Source organism: Pongo abelii, chromosome 7 (assembly GCF_028885655.2).
Source record: "Pongo abelii isolate AG06213 chromosome 7, NHGRI_mPonAbe1-v2.0_pri, whole genome shotgun sequence".
In the NCBI taxonomy this organism is placed as follows: domain Eukaryota; kingdom Metazoa; phylum Chordata; class Mammalia; order Primates; family Hominidae; genus Pongo; species Pongo abelii.
In genome coordinates, this window is record NC_071992.2 from 151,272,435 (window position 1) to 151,293,232 (window position 20,798).

Genomic DNA, 20,798 nt, shown 5'->3' on the forward strand with positions numbered 1-20,798 from the left:
TTATATATCCCAATTAAATTTCATCTGCTTGGCTTTGGTCCAGTGTTCCACCCTGTCAGAATCATTTTCCATCTTGACACTGTCAGTTATTGGCTTTGCCATCCTTCCTGGCTTTATTTCATCTGCCTTTTAAACCTTCACCAAGATCTTGACAAAACCTGCAATTAAGGACGGCTCTATCAGTTATCAGGTGAGGTGTATGTGCTGAAAAACTCTAAATCAATGCTCCTCAAACTCCAGTGACCATAAGAATCACCTGGAGAGCTTGTTAAAGCACAGATTTGTGGGCCCCTCACCTGAGATTCTGATTCAGTGGGTCTGGAGTGGGGACTTTGCATTTCTAATAAACTCCCAAGTGATGCTGAATAGGGCTGCCACAAATAATAGGGGCTCAGTCAAGTGAGTATAATAGGATTTTTTTCCTCTTATGTTGAAGTCCATAGGCAGGTAGTCCAGCCTAGTACCAAGGTTTCAGAACCTAGGCTTTTCCCCCTCTCCTTCCTGCCTTAAATGGCGTTTGGTTTCCTACTCATGTTTCAGAATGTTTGCTTGAGCTACAGCCGTCATGTCCACATTCAAACCAGTAAGAAAAAGGAAGGGGGAAAGGATGTCTTCTCTCTTTTTAAGGACCTATCTCAGAAGTTGTATGTGACACTCTACTTACATCTTCTTAGCCAAAACTTCCTCACAAATCACACTAGCTGCAAAGAAATCTGGAAAATATAGTTTTTATTTGGGGTGTCATATGCCCAGCCAAAAATCAAGGTTTTATGATCAAGGCAGAAGAGAATGCACTTCTGACATTACTGATTTTTAATGTTACAACAAACCTTTCCCAACTCTCCAGCCAGAGGTTTGCAATCTAAAACCTGCAATGGGCTAGGAAATTCCAATAAAATTCTGAATTTCAAATTCTGATAACCCTTCTACATGTAAGTATTATTTCTTTCATTTCTGTGTTCAGGAAATTGAGTCTCAGAGAGCTTCAGTGATTTTCCTGAGATCTCTCGGTAACTAAATGCCCCAACCAAGATTTAAACACAACCCTGCCAAAGCCCAGGCTTCTAATGCGTCATTCTACATCACAGGAATCCCACATTTGTTTGCAGGATGAGCCTTGACTCAACCAACTACTGTTGCATGCTATGCAACCACAAAACTCTGAGACCTAGACACTTATTTTACTACCATGTCTATGAGTCAACTGGAGACCAGCTGCTCTAGGCTGGGTTGGACTGGACTCCTCCAAGCCACAGCTGGGTCTGGGTCTGCTCCGTGGTTGTCCATCTTCCTCAGACTTGTGGGCCTACCAGCGTAGAGCCTTCTCATGCCAAAAGCAGAGAAGCACATCTCACTGCTGCTTGTGGTGGGTCTGCTTCCATTCCCTTGACTGAAGGAAGTCACATGGCCAAGACAAAAGCTAGGCAGTACAGTCCTCCAGGAGGGAGTAAATATTTCTGAATATGTTCTTATTTACACCAAGCCCCTATGCAGATGCATTGGAATGGGAAGAGCCCCAGACTGAGAAGTAGAAGTCCCTAGTTCTAGTCCCAGACCTGCCATGAATGACTTGTGTGGCCTTGGACAAAATACTAGCCCCTTCTGGGCCTCATGTTTGTTCTAGAGATCTCTAAGGCATACGCAGGCTTTAACTTAAGAAGCTATGGCATGAAAAAACAAATCATTGCCTCTCAAAATTCTAATCTCCTCTGAATGTAGCTTAGTCTTTATGCAAAAATAAACACACACACTAGAGTCTCTTCAAAACCACTGGGCTAATAATGTTCATGATTCTGTTAATGACCAAACTGGAGCACAGTGCAGCTGGTCCTGCTGGTCACGGGAAGACCCCAGAAAGAAATGAAGCCATCAAGAAGCCATTGATTCTGTGACCTTCTGTTGCAGGCTGCTCCTCTACTTAGACAGGTGAGATTTAATTTTGGTGATTTATGATAATGCCTCTAAGGGCACGGGTAAACATGTCACAGTTTATTTTGCAGAATTAATGAAGTCTGATTAATCTCCCGGTCCCCAGCAGATTCTGCTCTGAGAAATGGAGCGAGACTGCCAGGCTTTTGTGCAAATTATGGCAGGAGGATTGATAGCATGAGAATCATCTGAAATCCACACAATCTGACCTTTTTAATCCCATGGATCCTTTAGTTGGATTCGTTGCCATCATACTGGATGACTGCTGGCCAGGGAGAGACCCTTCTATGAACACAGTGTGCAATACCACAATTGCAGCTAAAGTTAATCAAGCTAGTTCCATGCATCAGGTACTTCACATGGTCCTTTATCCCAAGGATTGAAAAAGCACATGCTTTTGACTTGGATAGATGGCAGTTCAAATCCTAGTCCCACAATTTGGAAGCTGTTTGATCTTGGATGTATAGTGCAGGCACTGTTGGTGTCTCTCTGTGTACATTCAACCCTGTGTCTTCTCTATCCATCTGTGTCCTACAGCATGGACAGTTTCAGCATGTTGCCTTTTCATATTTTGGTAGGAGACGTAAATATGTAAGCAACAAATTATATTGGAAATAAAACCCATGGATGACTCTAAGCTGCAGATGGGAAAACTCAGTTTATCCACAACACTGGGGTTAAATCTTTCTTACTAAGAATTGGAGGCCAGGCATGGTGGCTCATGCCTGTAATCCCACCCCTTTGGGAGGCTGAGGAAGGTGGATCACTTGAGCTCAGGACTTAGAGACAAGCCTGGGTAACATAGTGAAACCTCATCTCTACACACACACACACACACGCACATACACACACACACACACACACACACACAGCCAGGCATGGTGGCATGTGCCTGTAGTCCCAGCTACTTGGGGGCTGAGGTGGGAGGATCGCTTGAGCCTGGGAGTTCGAGGCTGCAGGGAGCTGTGATGGGGCCAGTGCACTCTGGCCTGGGCAACAGAGTGAGATACTGTCTCAAAGAAAAAAAAAAAGAATTGGAGATGGTAAAGATTCACAGCCAAATTTAGGGCTTTTGTGTGTTAAAATACACAAACAAGGTGGGATAGATTGTGCTGCAGCAAAAGGAGTGCTGTGATAGCCATCAGGAATCTGGATTTGAGTCTTGATTCTGCTGACTACAAAAGATGTGACTGGGGGCAAAGTTACAAAACTTTTGGAATCTTGGTTTCTTCATCTGTAAAGTGGGAATGATAATGCCTGCCCTGCCTATTGCACAGAACTTCTTGTGGAGATTTCGGAGATAAAAGCTGTCAATGATTAGTAACTCCATTTTACAGATGAAGAAACTGAAGACAAAAATGTAGGCGGTGGAACAGAGACATAGATCTCGTAGTTCTTCTCCTACCTCATCTTTTACCACTGTTTTTCCCACTCACTCTGCTCCAGCCACACTAACTTTTTGTCCTTCCCTTGAATAAAACAAGCTCGTTTTTACCTCAGGGCCTTTGCTGTTTCCTCTTTCTAGAATGTTCTTCCCCTACGTCTTCATGCACTTTGAGGAGGGATTGGCCTTCCTTTCTTGATATGCAGGAGTCAGTACAAACATCTCTTCCTCATAGAGGTCTTCCACAGACCCCCATTCAAGGTGATCTCTCTCCTAGGCTCCCTTTTGCATACCATCCTGTTACATTTTTGCTCTATCACTTCCTGAGATTATCACATTTATGTATTGACTTATTAATCATCTCCCACTACTCTCTCTCCTTGAGAAGAAAGATCCTGAATATCTCATTTTCTGTTACATTGTCAGTGCCAAGAACAGGACTTGGTATATTGTGAGCACACAGTAAATATTTTTTTGAATGAACAAATTAGCATGTATAGACTTATTTTTAATGACTATAATATGTTGCATGAATATACCATCATTCATTTAACCCGAGCTTTAGAGATGGATACTCAATTTTTCTTTTCTGCTTTTACTTATTTTTATTTTCAAATTATTTTGCTACAGCAAACAAATGAGTATAATCTGTGTATACTTACCTGATTTTATCCATAGAGCATATTCTTAGCAGTGGGATTGCTGGATCAAAGGGCATGTGCATTTACAAATTGTGATACGTATTGTCAACTTCCTCTATAAAATATTTTCATCAATTTATGCTCCCATCATCTGTGTATGGCACCACCAGCTTGGGGTTCCCTCTAAGTCCCCGCTAATAACACATTATTGCTGAGAAGCCTTTGCTGCCTTTCAACTTGCTCTCCAAGTGTTTTATCTACTCATTACCCAATGAAAGGCTGTGTGTGCAGCAGCTCTGCTCTGTTTCTCTGAGATCTAAGTGCTTTGGATGGTTTTCTCCTCTCATTTAATTTGCATTCTCTAGACTGCTGTGGCAAAAGAAGGGACATTTAAAATATATGGTAGTGTCTGTAAAGATTAGATTATTGTTCAGTAAATATTCATTCTCCTCCCCCTACCCTGTGGCAGGAAAGTACTTTCTATACTCCCTAACTTTGGCCTTGGCCTCGTGATTAGTTTTGGCCAGTAGGATGTTCACAGAGGTGATATGAGCGGAAGATTCAAATATGCTAGTATTGTTAGGCTTGCTCTCATGCCCTTGTTTTTTTTTTTTTTTTTGCCATGAGAATAACATGCCTTATTTATCTAAATCAGCTAGATCAGTTGAACTCCAGCTGTCATGTAGATGTGTAAACGTCTTGTCATATGACACCAAAATTTTTGTTCTTATTCGTTACACAGCAAAAGCTGATTGATACAAAGTCCAAAATGAAACTAGAGCTTGCATTTTGCAGCGCTTGGCACTTTCTATATTAAATATTAAATATTCCCTAGGGCAGTGGTAGGAGAGGAATATTTGAACCTATTGACATTCATCTTTGTGTGAGTTTAATTGAGTCTTGAAGAAAGTATAGGGCTAAATAAGTCCTAGGTGAGGACTTATAGCAGGAGGAAAGGTATAGAAGAAGGACTGTGCAAGGCCTCTCTTAGGACTAGTGAGCAGACTGAAATATAGGCTACATGTCAAAGAGTATTGTAGGAGCTAAGGTTTGAGTTAGGAAACAAAGAATTTGAAGAAGTTAGAGATAGCTTTTATTCTTTAGCTACTGGTTCCAGCAAAGAAATATAAACTGCAAGGGAACCCTGGATGCCAATTATGTGTCAATTATACCATAAGTCATTGACATTCCGAGGTCAACTACATAATGAAAACAGGTAAGAGCCTAAGAATAGTCTTGCTGTGCCAAATAGAACAGGCTGGCGGGCAGCTTTATTCATACTTGTATCATTTCCATTTAGAACATCATTATTAATTAAGCTGTATTTAATGTAGTACCAGCCCACGTTTTTGCTTCTTAAATATTGTATGACTATGGCTTTGTCTTCACAGAAAACAGACATCAATTGCAGTACTCAGAAGTTATTCTGAATGTAGCCTCATATTTATCCAGTTTTTGATAGCATATTGTTCTTTTTAGACAGGGTCTTGCTTTGTCACCCAGGTTGGAGTGTAGTGGTACAGTCATGGCTCACTGCAGCCTCCACTTCCCAGGCTCAAGCAATCCTCCCACCTCAGCCTCACAAGTAGCTGGGACTACAGGTGTGTGCCACCAGGCCTGACTAATTAAAAAAATTTGTTTTTGTAGAGATGGGGTCTCACATGTTGCCCAGGCTGGTGTTGAACTCGTGGGCTCAAGCAATCGTCCCATCTCAGACTCCCAAAATTATGGGATTACAGGTGTGAGTCATTGTGCCCAGTTGAATAAAATTTTAAACAATTATTTTGTGAGTAGTTTTTGATATTTAACCAAATCAATTGTGGTAATATTCGTTCATCCATTTTAAAATATTTAGCATCATGAGAAGTCATATAGATGCGAGTTTGAATTCCAAGTTCATCACTTACTGGTTATGTGCCCTTGAGCAAGTTATTTTACCTGGATAAGATTGTTTCTTCGTCTGGAAAAGAGGGTGAATAAAATCCACCCCATAAGATTGCTGTAATGATTAAATTAGTCAGTGTGTATGGAGCTGTAGTAGTCCATTTTCACGATGCTGATAACGATATACCCCAGGCTGGGTAACTTATAAAGAAAAAGAGGTTTAATGGACTCACAGTTCCTCGTGGCTGGGGAGGCCTCACAATCGTGGCAGAAGGTGAAAGGCACATCTTATATGGTGGCAGACAAGAGAGGATGACAGCCAAGCTAAAGGGGAAACCCGTTATAAAAACATCCGATTTCATGAGACTTATTTACTACCACAAAAACAGTATGGGGGAAACCACACCCATGATTCGATTATCATCCACCGGGTCCCTCACACAACACATGAGAATTATGGGAGCCTCAATTCAAGATGAGATCCAGGTGGGGACACGTCAAAACCATACCAGGAGCACATAGCATTGTCCCTGGCCTAAGGTAGGCTCAGTAAATGCCATCTCCTGCCATGCAGTTAAACATTTATTGAGAAGCATGAAGGGCTATGAGTCAGGTATCATGCTGGGCACAGTGAAGAAAGGAAACAGAATGTTTGTCCTCAAAAATCTCAAAGGCCAGAGACAAACCAGCCAGGGCTGACTTACAAACATAAGAAGGGAAGTGAGGGATAAGGCCTCAGTGTAGCAGTCCCTGCTTTTTTGTCTGTCTGTTGTAGAGGGAAGTCTGTAAGTAGTAGCCATGATTCAATCACACAGCCATATGCTTGGATGCCAGGTTCTTAAAACCCCGCCATCGTGACTGATCCAAAGCTGGGCACCTGACCCTAATGGGGTCAATCAGTTCAGTCTTCTCCAGAATTTTGTATTTATTCTGGATGGCAAATGGACTTACTCCAGGCTGCAGATCATTCCTTTATCTTAAATTTGATTTTTTGGTTAATAGGAGTATCATATACACCTTGAAAGCAGTACCAGATCCTTTGCTGCCTGCCCTACCTCTGTTCCTCCTTGAGGGGAAATGTGCATTTATTGGTTGGAGCCTGAAGTACAGATTAGGCTACACTCACGAGTGCCACTGGGTGGGTTCATTGTGTGTTGAAGGGTAGAGACTGGTTCTCATGTCCCTCTTCATACTTCCCTTTTGCAACTAGAGCTGGTTGGGTAAACTGAGCTTTGCCTGACCCTCTGAGACAGAGGGTCTGAGACTCTTCTCCCTGCTCTCTTTCTCTCTCGTGTCCTCTTGCTGCAATGGTGGAAATTGCCTACATCTGCACTGTCTGCTATGGAAGCCACTAGTTGTGTGTGGCTTTTGAGTACTTGAAATGTGGCTAATGTGACTGAAGACTTGAATTTTCAATTGTATCTAATTCTAATTACTTTAAGCCTAAATCTAAATAACTTCATGTAGCTAATAGCTCCTGTATTGGACAGCACAGCTATGCCCGATAGAAAAGGCTGGCAGGCAACCTCATTCACAAATTTTATCATTTCCATTTAGGGGAGCAGTATTAATGAAGCTGCTTCTAACATAGTGCCAGCCCACATTTTTGCTCCTTAAATATGGAGGAGAGAGTGAGAAGAGTCAAAATTGGATTTTTTTGGCCGGGGCAGGGGGTGGGGGCGAGAGAGGCTACACTTAGCCTCTGGTCTAATCTGTGTGTTTTAATTCACCTGTACCAGGGAAGATTGAATTCAGGTGCCAGTTGCTGGCTTAGCTAATAATGAAAAGGTTTTTTGTTTGTTTGTTTCCTATATGACCACTGTTTCTTGTAGATCTATCTTTCAGGACTTCCTTACTCAGGAAGGGTAATCGGTGGGGCAGGATTCAGGAATTCCCGTGGGCTCCAGAAATACTACCATGGCTTAGATGATATCACTCGCTCTCAAGTGCGGCTTTATCCAATGTGATGGGACAAGGCAGGCCGAGGAACAAACGTGTCCCAGGAGTGCTGGCCCAGCTTGGGAGTTTGAATTCCAGGTGCACCACCTATTGATTGCATGACCTTGGACAAGTTACTTTACCTTGGTAAGACTCAGTCATGTATTTATTATAGGCTGAGGGGTGGGGTGTCTTTTGTCTTTGCGCCAAAGTGATCTCCAGGTGAGATGACTCCAATTTGTCCAAGGGCCAGCCTCTGGAGAAGGCTGCAGGTGAGAGGTGTTAGCATTGTTAGCTACAACTGCCTCCCAATTTCTAGATCCCTCACCTTATTTCTTTCACCCATTTCTGCCGATCTTGACTTCAAAAATTTCCCCAGATACAATTTCTTATGCTTTCCCCAGTACCAGTTATTTTCTGTGATACCAATTCTTTGATTTAAAAAGTGATTAACACTCCCTAAAATTGTTGTTTGAGTTTCCCTCCTAGACATGAGCTCCTTAAGGGCAGGAATCTTGTTTCTTATCTTCATGTTTTATTCCAGTATGGAGAAATGTGCAGTGAGGCTCCATCATGAACCTGGTTTTCCTGGATTCTGATGTAATCCATACTCAGCTGGGGGCGCTCAGGACCTGTTTGGAATTAAGCAGACCCAACAGCCAATCATGGCTCTGCTGCTAACTAGCTGAGACTGGGTAGATGAGTTGGTGGCTCCAAGTCTGTTTTCTTACCTGTGGAATGCAGATAGATGACAGCTACTCAACAGTGGGGTCATAAGAACGGAATGTCTTCAGGTATGTACAGTACTTAGTAAGGTGCCTGGCACATGGCAGACACTTAATAAGTGGAGTTATAACCATAATTAAACATTTATCACCGCTTGCTTTTGTTAGAAATGAATACTAACATGTTGTCCCTCATTTGACTGTTAGCTCTTTGAAAGCAGTAACTTTGTTTTTTTCCTTTTGGTATCCTTGTTTATCCTTTCCATCCCCAAGCACTCAGCAAAGAGCTTGGGACATGGAGGGGATTCGTAAATACTTATTGGGTTGAAGTCTTAACACATGACAGTTCCTATAATAGGTGGAAAATCGAGTGGAAATAGGGTGAGACAGTTCAGGGAGATAATGTGAAAAGACCTCATGACAGTAGCATCTCCTTAGAAAAATATAGGAATGAACTTATCTATATACTGCATTCCTCAAGAGGAATTTTTGTAAATATACTTAAATGCCTTACGTTCCCTAAAGGGGACTATTTCAAACAGATGCAAATACTTGACTGTGTCTTCTAAAGGACTTGTTTACTTAATTCGAGAGATGAAGAGAGAGGCAGGTGGCTGAGATTTGAAGGCAGGGCTGCCAAGAATTCCATTCTGCGGCTGATGAAATGCAGCACTTTCTTTGATGGATGGTTCTTACTTTTACACAAGAGAGGAAGTTATTTTCAGGGCAGGTATTGTGTCCTTTTCAATTTTGTACCCCCACACCTAGCTCAGTGTTCACGTGGTATAAGATATTTTATGTTAGGTATTTGTTTAATTTTAATTTATGAGTATTGGATCAGTTGGATTGTGTTTCTTCATCTTTGTTTTCATATCCTAAGAAAGGGTTCTCACCCTAACTGCACATGTGGGTCTTCCAGGGAGCTTTTGAGAATACTAGTGCTCAAATCTGCTCTGCAGATGTTCTGACTTACCTGATCTAGGGGAGAACCTGAGCAGGTGATGGTCAGTAGCACCCCGGTGATGCCGCTGGGTGGTACGATGTTGGGATCCACTGGTGAGGACGAAAGTCAGTAGAACTGGGTTCCAGTCTGTGTCACCCACTTGTTATGTGACCTGGGGCAATGACTCTTTCTCTCGGTCTTGGCTTTTTCATCTGTAAAATGAGGGCATTGGATTAGAACAGGCAGTTTTAATTTTTCTAGTGCAGAAGCCAATTAAGAATGAGTTTTCCTTCTCTCCAGGAAAATAAGCATACTTGTGCAAAATTTGCATATATTTCAAGGAATTGATGAAATTTCCTGTATTGGTTAGGATTCTTTTCTTCACCAGTGACAGAGACCCAGCTCAAATTGGTACCTACCAAAAAGCAATGTAATAGTTCATGGTCCTCATAAAACCTGGAGTAGAAGTGGCCTAGACATGCTGGAACCAGGAGCTCAAAGATGCCAGGAGGAACTTAGGTCTATATCTTACCTCTGCTCTCTGAGTTTTCGGCTTTCTTTTTAGGAAGGGTCTCTCCCAGTGATGGCAAAGATGTCCATCAGCAGCACAGGCTGGTATTCTACCCACCTAGCAACCCCAATAGAAAGAGCACAAGCTTTTTTTATGGTCCTGGTAAATGTCTGGCCCAGCCCTGACACAACCCCTGTGGGTAGGGGGTTGGATGCTCAGCTGGCCCCATGCTTGTCACTATTACATGTAGTGGGTGGGCTCCAGTTGATCTTGGTGGAGAGCAGAATGGGGGTGGTTTCCCAAAAGAAAATTAGGCCATTGTTAACATAAGACAGAGGAATAAATACTGGGAAGGCAAGGATACAGATAACATCTTACCTTGGAAGGCTGCACATCTATGGAACCCATAGAGGTGCGTGGCCCCAGGTTGAAAACACCTGAACCCATGAGCTCTGAAGTCGCTCTTAGTAATGTGCAATGATAGATAAGCATGTTGTTCTTATTTTTGAGAGCTTTTGGATATATATATGACATATATAATATATAATTATATATCAATATTATATATATTATATAATCGATATTATATATAATATTTTAAAATTTATATGTAACAAGGGCTATTGATTTTCCTTCCATGTTTAATTTTATATTCCACTCACTTCTGGAGTGCCAGTTATGTGCTAGATCTGTTAACCCCATTTGTTTTGATGGCAGTAATGAAGCTTGGCAGGGGCTGGAAATTTGCAAAAACCCCACAGTGAGGAAGTATAAGAGCTGGGATTCAAATATAGGCCTCCCAATCCAAGCAAAATGCTGCTTCCAAGAAAATACTGCCTGGTGTCCTGTCCTGTTTTTTTCTGTTTTGAGAGATTCACCCTATAGAGTACTGTTCAACTTGAATGAATGGTTCCTCCTTGATCACTTAGGTGAAAGTGCTTTCCTAGCGTCAAAGCCTTGTAACCCGTCATGTGATGAAATGGGGTAGTTTTGTCTGTTTAAAGTTGACCTTTTTATTTTAAGAAAATAATACACCCAGTGATTTTTTGCCTACCTCTTATGACTATACTTATCTAGATCGTATTAGCCCCTGTTGTCTAGTATGTGAACCTCAGCCCAAGAGACATGCCTGCAACCAATGAGTGTGACAATTATTCCTGTGTCCAGAAAACCATAGGTGATTAGTGGAAGAGGGGTTTAGGTTTGGTGCCCTGGAGCACCTCAGGTTTTTTGAAATGCTAAGACCAGGATACATAACTTGTCATTTTAAAGAGAGTATAATTTTAAAAACAGTGGTCTAGCCCAAAGAAACTGGACATGACTTTTGTCTGAACTCTCAAATTAGGATCTCTAATAGTTATCTAATGAAAAAAGATTCACTGCTTAAGTTACCAAAAATGTATTGCTCATCTTCCACAGATAATTGGAGAATGAGTCTAAAGGAAGAACAAAACATGCTGCCTTATTATGTGCAGAAATATTGTTGAAGAAAAGGAATAAAATGAATGATCTAGAAAAAAGGCATTAACTATTAAAGTCCGTGGCAAAGTACATGGACACAAAGTAGAGGTGACTTCTCTAAATAGGTTCTCTAGGCCCATGTCGCAATTCTAATACTCCTTTGCCTTTGAACTTTTCAGGATATTTGGGCACTTACTATCACATGCAAATTCTCGAACAACTCACCCACATCCTCTCTAAACCGGGACCCAGGTTTAAGTCCTAGCTTTTGCACTTAGTAGGTCGAGTCAATGAACCACTATTAACATCTTGTGATATCTCCTTCTAGCCGTTGTCTTTAGCATTTTCAACCATTGAGATATTAGTGCATGATTTTGTATTCTGACTTTGTCACCAAATATAAGTTCTTTATTTTCATATTGTTGAAAGCTCTGTTTTCTATATCATTTTAAATAGCTGCATATTATACCTTTGCATGGATACACAATGATTCTCATGTTTCTTTCTCTGCCATCAGAAGAAGTTCAACCAGGGAGTGACATGATGAGATTTGTGCTGGTAGCTGCCTGGAGGGTGACTGGAAAGAGTGTGGGTTCAGAGGGGCCAGAGCTACTGAGAATTCCTTTCATTAAATGATTATTACAGGAAAGTCTGAGCAGTATCACTGAGGAAGACCCTAAAGTCTATCAGTACAACTTTCTTGATTTGTAATGGAAGAAATGGAGACTCAGATTGATAAAATGACCTCACCAAGGTCTCCCAGCCTTACCTGGGGGATTTCTAACTCTCCGTCCAAGGGGCTCTTTCTATTCAAGTTCAACCTCTACCACAGCCATAACATAACTGAACATAGGCTAAACCAACTCCCAGGGGACTGTTTCAGTAAGAAATAGAGATCTAGTCTTGAAATGCATTTAGCTGTTCATTTTTTTTTTTTTTTTTACAAATTGTCAGTGTTATTAGTGATTTACTGGCTGCTGGCTTCAAACCATTCCTTGCCTATCCAAACACAGCAAATTAAGGAGAACAAATGACGTAACCTTGCTTTTTAAAAAAGCCATTGAAATGTCCCCCAAAGAGAGGAAGCTATTATTATCCCAGACTTATTAATGGAAAGATGGGAAGAGAGAGGCTAGGCAACTTCTCCAAAGTAATCAGCCAGAATTAGAAGTCAAAATTCCTGATGTCCACCAAGGGGCAAGAGCTCTGCTGGCAGTTTGGCTTTGCCCACTATAGGGAGGGCCAAGTCAAACAGGATATAATTAAGGATAGAATTCCCATGCCTTCTCCTGCTCTGTGACCCCCTGACCAAGCAGCTCTTGCCAAGTTTCTTTGCTGCTGCTGACTCTCTTGCTGTCAGCAAGATGAAGCAGAAACAACTGGGCAGGGCTGACTCTTCCACTGCCTCCTAGCCGTGCCTCACCCACCAGTGGCTTCACCTCTTGGATCACAATGTTCCATCTGGAATTGGAGATGAGAACTAATTGCCTGCCCAGCTCCATAATCCAAGACATAAAGTGAAGGCCTGGCATAGGGGCTCACACCTGTAATTTCAGCACTTTGAGAGGCCAAGATGGGAAGATCATTGGAGCCCAGGAATTTGACCCAGCCTGGGTAACATAGGGAGACCTTATCTCCAAAAAAAAGAAACAAAAAACCCCACAAAAACAAAAAAACAAAAAATAAGATGTAAAGTGAGAAGTATGTTTTCAAAAGGCATTTGCCAGGACTTTCTTGGTGGCAGGTAATAGAATGTCAATTCATAAGAGATTAGGCAAAAGATAAATTCATAGCAAGAACTTTGAGCAATTTAGTGCCCACCTTTCCGTGCAAAACATAGGATAATAATAATAATAATCCCTGCTTATAACTGCATTAGATGGGGGCCTAAGCCATGAATGACTTGTCTCATTAAACCCTTGCAAACTCTGCGATGCCTAGATTTGTTTGTTTGTTTGTTTTTTAGAGATAGGGTCTCTGTTTCCCAGGGTAGAGTACAGTGGTATGACCATAGCTCATGGGAGCCTGTAACTCCTGGGCTCAATGGATCCTCCTGCCTCAGTCTCTCAGTAGCTGGGACTTCAGATGTGCAACACCATATTCAGCTAATTTATTTTGTATTAAAAAAATTTTTTTAGAGACAGGGTCTTTCTATGTTGCCCAGGCTAATCTCAAACTCCTGGGCTCAAGCAATCCTGCTTTAGCCTCCCAGATTGCTGGGGTTACATTCATGAGCCATTGAGCTCAGCTACTGACGTGCCTAGTTTTATCAACCTTGTTTTATATAGGGACAAACCAGGGCCTGGGAACCAGAAAGCTGTCAGGCACAATCCAGTCTCTCTATGTATCAGGCTCCAAGCTGCCACTCTCTCTCTGCCTTCTGGATTTGAGGAAGGACAGACACAGGCATTTGTAAGAACCTTGCATCCTGGCATTGTGACAATTCTTTAGAAGTGTGATTATCTCCAATTGACAGACAAGAAAAGCGAGGCTGCCTCTACAAGAAGAAAGTGTTTTATATTTAAAAGAGCATATGGATTATGTTTTTTTCTTTATGGTTTTGGGATCAAACCCAGTCAGGGTGCAAGGGTGTCTATGACTGAGAGGACAGCAGCTTGACCCTGCAGGACTTGTGCTGAAGAGCTGCAAGCTGAGGATGGTAGTTCCCCAAGACTTGCAGGTATCTGTATGCATAAATGAGTAAATTAACATTTACTGATACCTTTGTTGGTCAGACCCTGTGCTGGCCAAAGTCACATTTGCCATCTCATTTAAGGTTCACAGCAACTGTGGAGTAGTAGTATTATTTCCATTCTACAGATGAGAAAATTGAGGCTCAGAGAGGTGACATGACCTGGATCATTGAGCTAGCAAATGGCCAAGATAGAATTTAGACCCACAAACATCACATTCTGGATTTGGGGCTCATTCTGTTTTTTCCTCAATGGTTCTATTTGGAATGAACACCAAAACTTTCTAGGTCATTGGCCAAGAAGAGCCAAACAAACCACAGAAACACTTTATGTCCCACAGAATTACAGAATACCAGAGCTAGAAGGGCTGTTCAAGACTAGGAAGTTTTGTATTCCTTGAATTTTGTGGAGTTTCAAGATGCTTTGACATTTTTCTTAGAAAAATCCACACAGCACAGATACACAAAATCTTGCTTACAAGTCTGGGGGGAAGGATCACCCATTGCTTCATTTGCCTTCATATCCAACATGATTTAACATGATGAAAAGAAGTGGTAAAAAGAAGCTCACCAGACTATGAACTTCTATATTATTAATAGTCAGGATTCTCCAGAGGAACAGAACCAATAGAATGTATGTGTGCAGATTTATATTTAGGAATTGGCTCATGCAATTCTTGGGGCTGGCAAGTATGAAATCTGCAGGACAGGCCAGCAGGTTGGAGACTTAGGGAAGAGGTGGTATTGTAGTTAGAGTCCAAAGACAGCATAAAGGCAGAACTTTCTCCCTCAGGGACCTCAGTCTTTTTCTCTTAAGCCTGTCAACTGATTAGATGAGGCCCACCCAAATTATAAAGGATAAGCTGCTTTCCTCAAAGTCTACTGATTGGAATGTTAATCTTATCTAGAGAATACCCTCACAGTGACATCTAAACCAATATTTGACCAAATGTCTGGGTGTCATAGTCTAGCCAGGTTGACACATAACAATTAACTATCACAGCTCTGCAAAGCAGAGCCTGGGTCTGATTCACTCTGTGTCTCTGGGGCTGAGTGCAGTTCTTGGCAGAGAGTGGCTGCCCCTGACATGTTGGCAAATAAATGAGTCAAATTCCAAAGCTCCCAGAATGACGTTGGAGGAAGCATGGTGGAAGGGAAAGAAGGCTATGCTCAGCCCAGAAGATTAGATGTGATTCCGAGAAGCAATTGGGAAGCAAACAGTTGTGGGTTATCGAGGTGACATTCAGGGACTTTGGCAGAGGTGTGGGCTTCTAGTGACCTTGCAGGTGTGTCTCAGTGGAGCAACCCTGGTGGGGGCTCTGCGCCTGCTGAGATGCTGCAGAACAAGGGCTGGAGTGGAAAGTGGCCTGGCCTGGCAGCGGGAGCTCCGGTCCCTGTGCTGCCCTGGTGATCATGTGCTGTGGGCCTGGCAGATTATCTCATCTCTCCAGACTCAGGTCCTGCATCTATGGAAGGGTCACGAAGTGGCCATGTTCAGGCAGGATCTGACCCACAATCAGATATGTTTGACCCAGGCAACATTTACAAAATGATTTAAATAGTTGCCAATATTAAAACATGGGCAGATTTTGGCTAGGCATGGTGGTTCACACCTGTAATCCCAGCACTTTGGGAGGCTGAGGTGGGCGAATCAGTTGTGCTCACAAGTTTGAGACCAGCATGGGCAACATGATCTCTACAAAAAATATACAAATTAGCCGGCCGTGGTGGTACACACCTGTAGTCCCAGCTACTTAGGAGGCTGAGGTGAAAGCATCATTAGAGCCTGAGAGGCAGATGTTGCAGTGAGCTGAGATCTTGCTTCTGCACTCCAGCCTGGGTGACAGAGCTAGACCCTGTCAAAAAAAAAAAAAAAAAAAAAAAAAAAATTATATAAAACAATTGGCAGATTTCACACAAAAAATGAGGATTTATGGCTTCCCTGAAAATTTCCCTGAAGTCAGGCCAACAACTCTGGGCCTGGCTTTATCTGGTAGCTGCCAGGCAGACAGAGGAGCCACTGTGTCCTTAGCTAGGGATAGCCCTGGTGCTGTCCACTGCGAGGCTCCCATTACTCTGTGTGGTCTCCCTGAGGCGCACGTTGCAGTTAGCTGCCAGTCATCACTGAACTTGTATGGTGGTTTTTCGCTCTTCTATATAACCCCACCAGGCCCTGGAGACCTTGGAGTTTCTAGACCTTGTTCTAGATGCTCTTCAAGGTGTCTAGGTCTCCTTACATGAATGCCAATATGTTCCTCCAACTGGGCCCTAACATGTGTCAGGCATAATGCTGGGTGCATCACAGAGGCAAAACATTCCAAGATTCTTAATTAAAATGCTGGACAGGCTTGGTATGGAGCAATCACAGGGTGGGGCTGGCACAGAGTGGGACGGAGCAGTGAGAGGAACAACATTGTCTGGCTAATTGCATGACTTGCAGTCTGAACAGCACTAAAATGATGTTTTCTCATGGTCCAGCTGCCCTGAGAGTTCTTGCATAACATGCCTTCTAAATATATATCTCTATACCTTTCCCAAAAGAGTTTGAGAAGATTTCATTTATTTCCCTAAGTCCTTCAAATGCCTGGGCTGGACATTTGTACAGACACAGCTGTTACTTCATATGAGAGTGCCCAGGCTGTAGCCTTATTACCCAATGTAGTTGACCATTTGAGGCCCACTCTTGCTCAAGAATCTATGGCTGTACAGTAAGAAGTAAACCTCCAAATTGTATTTTCTATGACTCTTTGGTGTCAAGAAATCTAATTTGAAATAGATCAGGTGCAAGGGAAATTTTATAGGTGAAATTTTACCCATACCTGACTTTAAGCAGTTTGTGGGACAGTGGATGACAAGAAGACATAATCGTAGGTCTCGAGAAGCTTGTGCTCTTTCCGATGGGCAAGGGGAGCCTATAAGAAAAAAAAATTACATTTGATTTTGGCATAGAAAGAGTATGGGATTTGGGGCCAGGAAGCCCTGGCTTTGCCATGTACTGGCTTAGCAAATAGTGAAGTCTCTTAAGTGGGACACTCGTCCTCCCTTCCTCGCATGTTTGTTTTGAGAATGGGCAAGATGTGTGTAAAGAGTCCACCACGTTGTCATCTGTCACGTACTAAGAGCTTAACAAATGACAGCTGTGGTTGTTCTTATTACCATAGTCAGTAGGTGGTCTTGGAGTTGCAGAGACCCCTGTGGTCTGATGGGCCTGGGTGGTTTCAGAAAGGAGCTGGCCTCTAGCTGGGGCTTGGAGGATGGATAGGATGTGGGTGGGTTGTTAGCACTGCAGGTGAGGGAACGGCGTGTGCATGGGCGGAGGCAGAGGTAAGCATGGCATGTTCAGGGGACAGGTCAGACTGGCCTGGCTAGACAAGAGGGTTCACATGGGGGCAAAGGGTTAGAACAATGCCTGGCTTTTGTGATAGCTGGTTAGAATTGCTCCGTGGTCCTCTCTGAAATATCTGCCCCCTTTGCCAAGTGGAAATTGGCATTCCTTGCTCTGGCCAGATACTCTTTTTCTCCCCTGCCTGCCTACCTGTAGGCATAGGCAGTGGAGCCAATGAATTGCCCTTATTCTCTGCCAAGTTTCCAATTAAGAGATTACATACCTGGCGTTTCTATGGAGCCGGCCTAGGAGTGTGTCCTGAGTGAGGGTCAGCCAGGCCCAAGGAGCCGACCAGCATGCAGTGTCCAGGGACAGTGGAGCAGACCAGGCTGGGGATCCTCTGACTTGGGATGGCTGCTTCCCAGGTCTCTCTCCCCCTTTCTGTGTGGATAAGAGAACTGGAAATTCAGAGAGGGAACTCTTCACCCTGGTACACAGGATATTTTACTGGGAAGAGCCCAGAGAAGACATCCAGTACTTAGTCCAACTTCACATCTGACTGCAGAAGACACTGCAGAGCTTTCTGAATAGGTGGTTGCAGCTTCTACTTGCAGACTCCAAATACAGGGGCTCACTCCCTCCACAACAACCCTTGCTTCGGTTGACAGCTTTAGCAGTTTGCAAGCTTGTCCTTATATTGAATTATGTACCAATACTCTGTGTTTTCTTGTACTGCTTTTGTTTTATTTCTGTTTATGTCTAGTTATAAGGATGGATAACATTATCTTAATAGCACTTCATAGAGAGAGCCTAAACTCTAGGACGGGAGATGTGTAAATAAGAAATGCTCTGAAGCCAGCCTGGGCAACATAGTGAGTCCTCGTCTCTACAAAAAATACAAAAATTAGCCAGGCCTTGTGGCATGCATCTGTGGTCCCAGCTACTTGGGAGGCTGAGGTAGGAGGATTGTCTGTGCCCAGGAGGTCAAAGCTGCAGTGAGCATAATCGCACCACTGCACTCCAGTCTGAGCAGCAGAGCAAGACCCTGTCTGAAATAAAAAAAGAAATGTGATGGAGAGCTTGAGAGGGGAAGGGAGTAGGGAAAATTCTGGCTGAGGGTAGAGGCAAGGCTTTCTCAGGTTCCACACTGGGCACTCATCTTCAGGGGTCTCATGGAGGCATGGCCAATAGGGAGAAGACCACTCAAGTTGTGGGAAAGGAGAGTAGGTTTGCTGGGGATGACTCTTCCTAGGTCCCCCTTCCTCCCGACCGTGACAACCATCTTGTTTGTTTTCATTCCCTGGAGCTAAAGAATGAGTGTGGTCTCTCACATACAGGAGAGCTCTTTGAAATTTCCTTCCTTTGGGTGAGTAAGACATAGTCCCTGGCCACAAGGAGATCATAGTCTAGAGAACAAGAGAGATCTAGGAGGAAAAGTATATGAAGATACTCTGTCCTGGGATGGGGTGTATGTAACAGCCAAGAGAAGGAAGATGAAGGCCCCTAATCCACTCTGAGGCATGGATCTTTCCACCATCTCATCTCCACCTAGAGTCTTCTCCTGTACTTTGCTGATAACATCAGTGGTCATTTTTATCTTTTCTGTTTCTAGCACTTTCTGATAGTAACATTTTACTGAATACTTAGCGCATGCTGGGTCCTGTGCTAAGTGCTTTTCATAGATTATTTCACTTAACAACGCACCAGGAAAGGATTGCTCTTCTTCTTCCTTCATGACTGAAGACACGGAGGACAGAGAGGCGAACTAACCTGTTCCAGGTCACACAGCAAGACAGGGCAGAGCTAGAATGTGAATCACAGCCACCTAACCACACAGCTTCCATTCCTTTCCCCTATACCAGTCTGAATACTTGATAGATAATACCACAACAGATTTCTCTCAACAAATTAGGGTTGGTTGGGTAAGAGTTATTGAGAAGAAGAATAAGGGTGTAAATTGTGAAAAGCCTTCTATTTCATGAATTCCATTTGGATTCAATCTATAGGCATTAGGGAAGCATTGCAGTGTTTTAAAGAGAGCAGTTATGTCAGATTTGCATTTAAGGATTATGTTTCTGGAGGTGTTGTGAGGAAATTGATTGCACACAGGAAAGTAGAGGCAGTGGGCACGGTGGCTCATGCCTGTAATCCCAGCACTTTGGGAGGCCGAGGTGGGCAGATCACTTGAGTCCAGGAGTTTGAGACCAGCCTGGCCAACATGGAAAAACCCTGTCTCTACTAAAAATACAAAAATTAGCTGGGCATGGTGGCACATGCCTGTAATCCCAGCAACTCGGGAGGCTGAGGCATGAGAATTACTTGAATCTGGCAAGTGGAGGTTGCAGTGAGCCGAGATCACACCACTGCACTCCAGCTTAGGGGACAGAGTGAGACTCTGTCTCAAGAAAAGAAAAAGAAAGGAAAATAAAAAAGAAAGTGGAGGCAAAGAGATGGCTAGGAGGCTGTTTGGCTTTCCAGGTAAGAGGTAAGGGTGCGAGGGAACACCATTTGGCACTAACTGGGTACCAGGCATGGCACTACACACTTTGCCTGATAATTACATTTGATCTCTATAACAATTCTGTGAGGTGCAAATTGCAGCAGTGTTTCTCAACTCTGGCTGCCCCTGTAATTACCTGGTGAGCTGTAAAACAGTGATTCTCCAAGTGTGGTCCCCGGACTAGCAGCATCAGCATCCCTGGGGACTTGTTTACAACACAAATTCTTGAGTCCCACCCCAGACCTACTGAATCAGAAACCCTGAGGGTGGGGCCCAGCAATTTCTGTTTGAACCAGCCTTTCAGGTGACTCTACGTGAACTCGTGTGTAAGAACCACCGGACTGCAGGTTAGATGTCTTCCCTAACCTGGAGATTAGGTCTCGTTGTTCCTCCCCCATTCCCAAAGCGAGTGGCTGGTCTGAAGTTGTGAAGGGATCGACATTGTTCCAGGGGCACAGAGAGAGCTGCTGGATGGAATACTTCAATAGGAATTTATTAAGTGCCATGTGTGTACTCAATGCCTTGCTACATGCTCTCAGGAATTCAAAAGTCAGGGCTCAGAGCCCACCTTCGAGCAGTTGAAAGTATGTTACTTATTCATCCATCATTCCATAAGTATTTCTTGAGCACCTATCATGGGTCAGGCATAGTACTGGATGTGGTGAACAAGATACACGGTGAATTGTGAACAAGACAGATAAGGTTGCCACGCACAGTGTCTTTTTTTAAAATTTATTTTTATTTTTATTTTTATTTTTTTTGAAACAGAGTTTCGCTCTTGTTGCCCAGGCTGGAGTGCAATGGCACAATCTCGGCTTACCACAACCTCTGCCTCTCGCGTTCAAGCAATTCTCCTGCCTCAGCC

The 20,798-nt window shown here is 43.2% G+C and overlaps 1 long non-coding RNA gene across 1 annotated transcript in view; it reads left to right on the forward strand.

The window, feature by feature from the left end:
• Positions 1–218: 218 nt before the first annotated feature.
• Positions 219–20,798, forward strand: part of LOC103891400 (uncharacterized) — a 31,916-nt gene continuing 11,336 nt past the window's right edge. The window contains exon 1 of the long non-coding RNA XR_655644.4: positions 219–1,926. This is a non-coding gene — a long non-coding RNA (uncharacterized LOC103891400). The remainder of the gene's footprint in view (positions 1,927–20,798) is intronic.